Below are 6,838 nucleotides of genomic sequence, written 5' to 3' on the forward strand. Positions count from 1 at the left end.
TAGCCGGGACCACTGAGCAGCGCGCCACCCTTAAGTTAACCTGGAAGACCAAGGATCCCATATGGGTGGATCAGTGTCCCCTCCCAGGCAGAAAGTCAAAAGCGTGGCACTCCCTCGTGCAGGAGCAGCCGTCTACGGGCCACATGGTACCATCTACTAGCCCCTGCAATACGCCTGTCTTTCTCATACCAAAGCCAGGCAAGGACTAGGGGCGGCTCCTGCAGCACCTCAGGAAAATCAACAAGGTCATCGAGGACATGGGTCCCCTCCAGCCCAGCCTGCCCTCAGCCTTCATGTTACTTCCAGATTGGCAGATAGTTGTTACAGATCTAAAAGACTGCTTTCTGGACATTCCCTTGCAGCCCAATGATGCCTCCCGGTTCCCCTTTTCTGTCCCTAAACCAACAAGGACCTTTACAGAGCTACCAGTGGTCCATATTGCCTCAAGGAATGAAGAACAGCCCAACGATTTGTCAATGCTTTGTAGCCCAAATTCTCTCACCCATCCAGAAAAGACATCCTCATGCTGCCATTTTGAATTACATGCACAATATATTCATTTGTGCAGAAGCTGAAATGATTTTGGACATTGCACAACAAGATGTCATCACTGCGGTACAAGAGAATGGTTTTGAGATTGCAGAAGATAAAGTCCAAAAGACAGCCCCCAAGAAGCACTGCTGCCTAAAAATCGCAGAGGGAACCACCACACTCCAAACACTGCAAATCAAGGACAGCCCAAAGACTCTGTCAGAACGCCACCAAATCTGCAGAAGCATCAATGGGCTACGTTCACTGCTGGGAGTCACCACACAAGATCTCGCGCCACTCTTCCTGCTCCTCAAAGGCAGCAAAGAACTCCATTCCCCACCATCCTTCACACCGGAGGCCCAAGCAGATCTACAAAAGGTAGCCAAGGCAATTCAAACTAAACCGGCGCACTGACACCAACCTAATTTACCTTTCTCCCTGGCAATCCTTGCTGTAAGTCCAAAATTCCAGGCATTATTGCTTTCAGTGGAACTCAACTATCCCAGATCCCCTGATAATAATTGCATGGGGTTTCAGATCACACCAACCTAGTAAAACAATAACAACCCCCCAAAAAGTTATTGCATAACTAATCAGGAAAGCTAGAGCGCGTCTGTGTCCCCTTAGAGGAACAGATCTTGCGAACATATATACTTACCTCTCACTCGAGAACACCTCTATTGCCTACTTCAAATACCTGAACCGCTGCAATACACCTTGGATAGTTACTCAGGAGAAATTTCTAGTCATTTTCTAAAACACAAACTCTTTATTTCGGCTCGCAATTTAGTCCTCAAACATCTAAAAAGCTAAACATCTTTAAAGGCTCTAACCGTTTTCACAGCTGCCTCTGGGAGCTGGTACCAATCACTCTTTACATGGAAAGACCCCACAACCCAACAAGGGGACTCAGATCTTGAATTCATTCAGGGCTCTCCCCAAATTGCTGAATTGACTGCAGTCCTTAGGACCTTCTCCACTTTCAAAGAACCTATTCCTTTGATCACTGATTCCGCAGATGTCTATGACCTAGTGCAGCGGGCTGAAAATTCCATTTTCAAACACATTTCTAACCCCAACTAGAGAATTTGCTTTCCCCTTTCATTTCTCTTTTGTCCCACAGACAACACCCACACTATATCATGCACACAAGGTCTCATACCACCCTTCCTGCACTTATAGTAGGCAATGCTAGAGCAGATGCCCCAGCAATGGTTGTCCAAACCGCCCTACGGAATGATTTTGACCAGGCTAGGATCCGCCACCACTTCTACCATCTAACCATTCCTGCACCGCTCAGCATTTTTAAAATTACCCAAGATCAGGCAAGATCCATGGCAAACTCCTGCCCAAATTGTCAGCAACGTGCCTTTGCTTCTGTCAGAGCTGCACTCAATCCAAGAGGACTAAAGACTCTCCAGATCGGGCAATCTCACATCACACACCAAGCCCCTTTTGGGAGACTAAAATACATCCCCGTCTCAATCCACACCGACAACACTGCGGTTTTCGCCTTTGCCCATGCTGGTGAAAAATCAAAAGATGCTATAAAACATTCCTTTTTACCTTTTCCACCTTCCCTGTTCCACAGGAAATTAAAACTGATCATGGTCCTGCTAATACCTCCCACTGATTCCAACCGTTTTCTGACCAGTGGGCTACAAAACATGTCACAGCCATACCACACTCTGCCACAGGACAGTCCATAGTCCAGAGGGCCCACTCTTCCATCCAAAGGATCCTTGATCAACAGAGACAGGGAGTCCACATAGTATCTCCCATTGGAGGCCAAGGCCCTTGATGTGCTCAACTTTTTCAACACCTCATTTATGGAGCCAACTCCCCCAGTCATCAGGCATTTTGCATTTCATGTGACTGCAGGCCAGTGAAAAGAAAAGCCACCTGTCTTGATCAAAGACCCTGAATCCAAACAAATTATGGGCCCTTTCCCATTCATTACTTGGGGGAGGGGATACGCTTGTGTCTCTACAGCAGTACGCCCAAGATGGAACCCAGCAAAAAACATAAAACCCTTCTGCCAATGGCCAGGCAAACACCAGAGCCACCATCAGAAAAACAGAACAAAAGAGCCTAAGAGAGACAGCAGCAGCCTGGAAAAGAAGAAGAAGGACAGAAGAAGATCTCCTAAGCAGTGTGGACCACACAGACCAACACCAAGAGAGCTCAGACACCACTAACTGCGATATACCGCTTAACAATTGGAAAAACTGTATTCTAGCCTTGATATTTGATTCTTCTAATAAGCTGACTTCAAACCCTTGCCTTACAGAAGAGAAAGTTTAGTGGGACCAGAATTTAAGGTTCACATTGCAATCTCCCTATCTCTATACTTTCAGGCCACCCAAGCCTCCTCCCACTACGAAATTAGCTAAAGTCAAAGGATGCTGTCCTTTCTTGCCACTGCAGCAGGAAGCTGGATGCTCCTAACTATGCCGCATGCCTTCGGATGGGTGGTTCCACAGCCAAGCCACAATTTCTTGCCCATGGCCACACATGTCAACCTCTTCTCACATAGGGACTCAGTATACCAGAGCGGCCAGCTGCTCACAGATCAAATCAATAAGATCCAGACAAAAGGCAACAACGACTGGCTCACTGGACTTTTGAAAGACTGGGGCATGAAAGGCTGGCTTTCATCTTTAGTCAAGACTGTTTTGTGGGCTTTGTTTCTTGTATTCATTGTCTTGGTTATTCTATCCATTTTTGCTCAACGCATGCAAAAGTCCATGGCAGAAGCCTTCATTCCTGAAAACAAAAAGGGGGCAGTTGTGGAGGCCCAGGGGCCTGCCATTGAACTGTAATACCTTAGGGCAAAGGGGACCAAGGTGAAACAGAGAAACCCCTCTGAATGCAAGGCTCTCACCCATGGCCACTTGCAGCCTCTTGCAATCCGCAGGTTTTGTTGCTATCACCCACTTCAACTGCCATTTTTTCCTTAGATCTACTCTCCAGAGAATGTTCTCCTCTCTCTTCTCCCCTCCTTCGCCTCTTCGCCCTCCAATATAAAACCCTCATTCCCCAGCCTCATTTTCTCTCTGGCCCTGGACCCTCTTCATGGCAATGCACAGCGTTTGGAGTTCCACACAAAGACCCATCTCTGGCCTCATTCATCAGCACTTGAAGCAAGTGTGCTCCGGCCTCTGGGAGTGCAGCTCGCTCACACGGGCTCACTGTGGACACGCCGCAAGCACACAGTCATTGAGTGCACCAGAGAACCTGGCCTCTAATAAAAGGCATGAATGCCACAGCCCACCCAACCCAATGCCTTGCATGTCTCTACTTTTTCCTTCTTCTCTCATCTCTCATGTCACTTTCCCCATTGCCTCTCTCTGGCAGCTTGGCTTCTCTCTCTCCTGCCTGCAGCTTCAGCCACATGTGTGACACTGCAGGAACAGCCTGACCCACAAGGAAGTGGGAGAGGACTCTTTGTCAGCAACTGAAGTGACAGAACAAGGGGGAATGGGACGAAACTGCAAGAGCTGGAATCCATTCCATGATGGCAAGAAGTTCTTTCCTGTCAGGGTGCTTGTCCCTGACACAGGGACCAGCGCAGAGAGGCTGTGCCTACCCCATGCCCACCAACATCCAAGGCCAGCTTGGACAGGGGCCGCAGCAACCTGCTGTGCTGGGAGGCTGCTCAGCTTGGAACCAGATGATCTTTAGGGTCCCTTCCAAGCCAAACCATTCAAGGATTTCATCATTCCACCATGCCCACCTCCCAGTGTGGAGCGGCCCTGAAACTTCTGTGACATCACAGCTCCCACAGTGTTCCAGGTGGAACGTCCAGCACCTGGAAACCACCACAGCAGACACTCTGCCTGCTGCCAGCGCTCAGTTGGCGCTCGCTCTGCGCTCTGTCCGTCAGCACTCAGCTGTTGCTGCTGCTGCCTGGCCTTTTCCTGCTGCCTGCTCTGGAGCACCAATCCCAGCAGGATGAGCACTGCTGCGCCAGTGGAGGTACTGCGCCATTCCAGGGAGGGGGCAGCCTGCTTGAGCAGGCTGCAGCCACGTGGCAATGGATGGTGTGGGACAGGAACCCCACTCTGAGATTGTGCGGTCTCTTGCAGACTAACAGAGACACTGTGGTGGCGATGGAAGTGGACATGGTGCAGGATCAGGAAGAAATGATGGAGGTGGACGTGGAAGAGCAGGTTGAGGAGATGGAAGTAGATGTGGAGAATGACATCGAGGAGATGGAAGTGGACGAGAAGGATGAGGAGGAGCCCATGGTCCTTGGATGAAGATGGAGCCCCACAAGTAAGACAGGCAGATGCTCCCCATGCCCTGCCCACAGACACAGTGGCTGCCCTGACGCCAGGCTGGGGCTGGGCTGGATGGCCCCGCTCAGGGACACGCTGCCCGCAGGGGGCCTGGATTGTGCTGCCACAAGCACCAGCCCTGGCCTGCCCTGCGCTTGCCTGGGGCCACACCAGCCCTGCCAGCCCTGTCCCAGCTCCTGGGGCCCAGCTGGGCCCAGTGCTGGCAGCTGACTCCAGCTTTGCTTCTCTCTTCCTTCCAGGACTGCTGGAGATGACGGCCGTACTTATTACGCCTGTGTATATATGTTTGAAAAGTTAGAAGATTTTTGTAAATATGTTCTTAGGTTAGTAGTTCTCTGTAAATATGTTTTGAAGATTGTTACTCCATAGCATCCCATGGAAATATGTGCTGTAGATTGTTGTTGTTGTTGTTGTTATAAGGATTTTTGTAATAGAAGGTGTTCTGTAAATCCTCGTGTTTGCCGATCTTCGCCAAATAAATACTGCTTCTTTATAAAACTTCACTTCTCCTTCTCATTCCTTTGGGCACTGTCAGAACCCCAGACCTCCCCCTGACCATCCTAAACGATTCCAGCCCCTCCAGAGGGGCGTTAAATCCCTGGCAGGGGGTTCGGAGACCCTGGCATGTAGCCAAAGACCCCTGTGCCTTTGAATTTAACCCATAAAGCAGGTTACCACCTTTATGTCAAGAATTAAAAGTCACAACAATTTAGATAGTCTAGTAATAGTAATCACAAAGTGAACGGAAAACATTTAGAGCACTGTACACAGAGGTTTTGAACCTTGTGCAAAAGAGTTTGGAATTCTCTACATAGAAGTCAAAGGTTCTAAGACAGAAAAATTTGGGCGTACCCTGTCCTTGCTCTTTCTTCTCCCTAGCATCCATATGAAAGATGATGTTAGCATCCACAAATTGGTTTCAAGTAGAAAGTCACTATCTAACTTAAGTAGTAGGTATTAAAACATTCTTGTAAACATAGTATACGCACTTTTTAATAGAAAAGATAACACCAACCCGAGAGGCAAAAAGAGTGCCTTAAGCTGAGCTGCTGAACAAACCTCAGCAGGCCAGACAAAAAATGTTTTAGACAAAACATAAAAATCAACCTTAAGAGCGTGAAGCACATACTTCTCAACTCTTCCTTCGACAGCTAAGTTAGAGAAAAAGAGACTTTTAACATACCTCGAAATCCCCTCAACCAAAGAAAACCCAAGAGGCACAGGCAGCGTTTGCACAGTTGGGATTTCCACTTGCTCCGGGATCCTGGGGCTGGAGCTCCCTGGGGCTGCTGCCACGGCCACCCCGCAGCTGGGGGTCCCTGTGCACAGGGGGTCCCACTGACACCACTGCTGCCGCTGGCCACTGCTGCTGCTCCTGGGCTGGGGCACAGCCGCGTCCCCAAGAGCTGAGCTGTCACCAGCACATAGGGGGCTCTCACTGCACTGGCCCCTGCAGCCATGCCACCAAAGCAAGGCAGGAAACTTTCAGCCACCCTTCCTGCTGCAGCCACAGCCACTCCTGGCTCCAGAGCCGCCATCAGCCCACAGGGATGCAAAATCCACCTGCCCGCTCTCAAGGCCTTGACAGCCTTGGCAACTGTGGCACCTGCATCTGGGCTGCTGCAGGGGCTGATGTTTAAGCCTTGCAGCCTCCAAAGGCTCCGGGCTCTGCTTCCCACCCTGCTCTGCACTGCCCTGGCTCCGCATTGCTCAAGAGACAAAAGCCAAGCCAGGGCATCCTCACCCTGCCCAAATTCCTGAATTGACTGCAGTCCTTAGGACCTTCTCCACTTTCAAAGAACCTCTTCATTTGATCACTGATTCGGCAGATGTCTATGACCTAGTGCAGCGGGCCGAAAATTCCATTTTCAAAGACATTTCTAACCCCTACTAGAGCATTTGCTTTCCCCTTTCATTTCTCTTTTGTCCCACAGACAACACCCACGCTATATCATGCACACAAGGTCTTATACCACCCTTCCTGCATTTATAGTAGGCAATGCTAG

General features: G+C 49.6%; 1 long non-coding RNA gene across 1 annotated transcript; it reads left to right on the forward strand.

Annotated features, from left to right (window-relative positions):
* Positions 1 to 4,383: 4,383 nt before the first annotated feature.
* LOC135287943 (uncharacterized) lies at positions 4,384 to 5,330 on the forward strand. The gene is made up of 3 exons (XR_010351369.1): positions 4,384 to 4,509; positions 4,620 to 4,809; positions 5,072 to 5,330. It is a non-coding gene; the product is annotated as an uncharacterized LOC135287943 (long non-coding RNA).
* The last annotated feature ends 1,508 nt before the right edge of the window (positions 5,331 to 6,838 follow it).

The sequence above is a fragment of the Passer domesticus genome, chromosome 31, assembly GCF_036417665.1.
Source record: "Passer domesticus isolate bPasDom1 chromosome 31, bPasDom1.hap1, whole genome shotgun sequence".
NCBI classification, from domain to species: Eukaryota; Metazoa; Chordata; class Aves; order Passeriformes; family Passeridae; genus Passer; species Passer domesticus.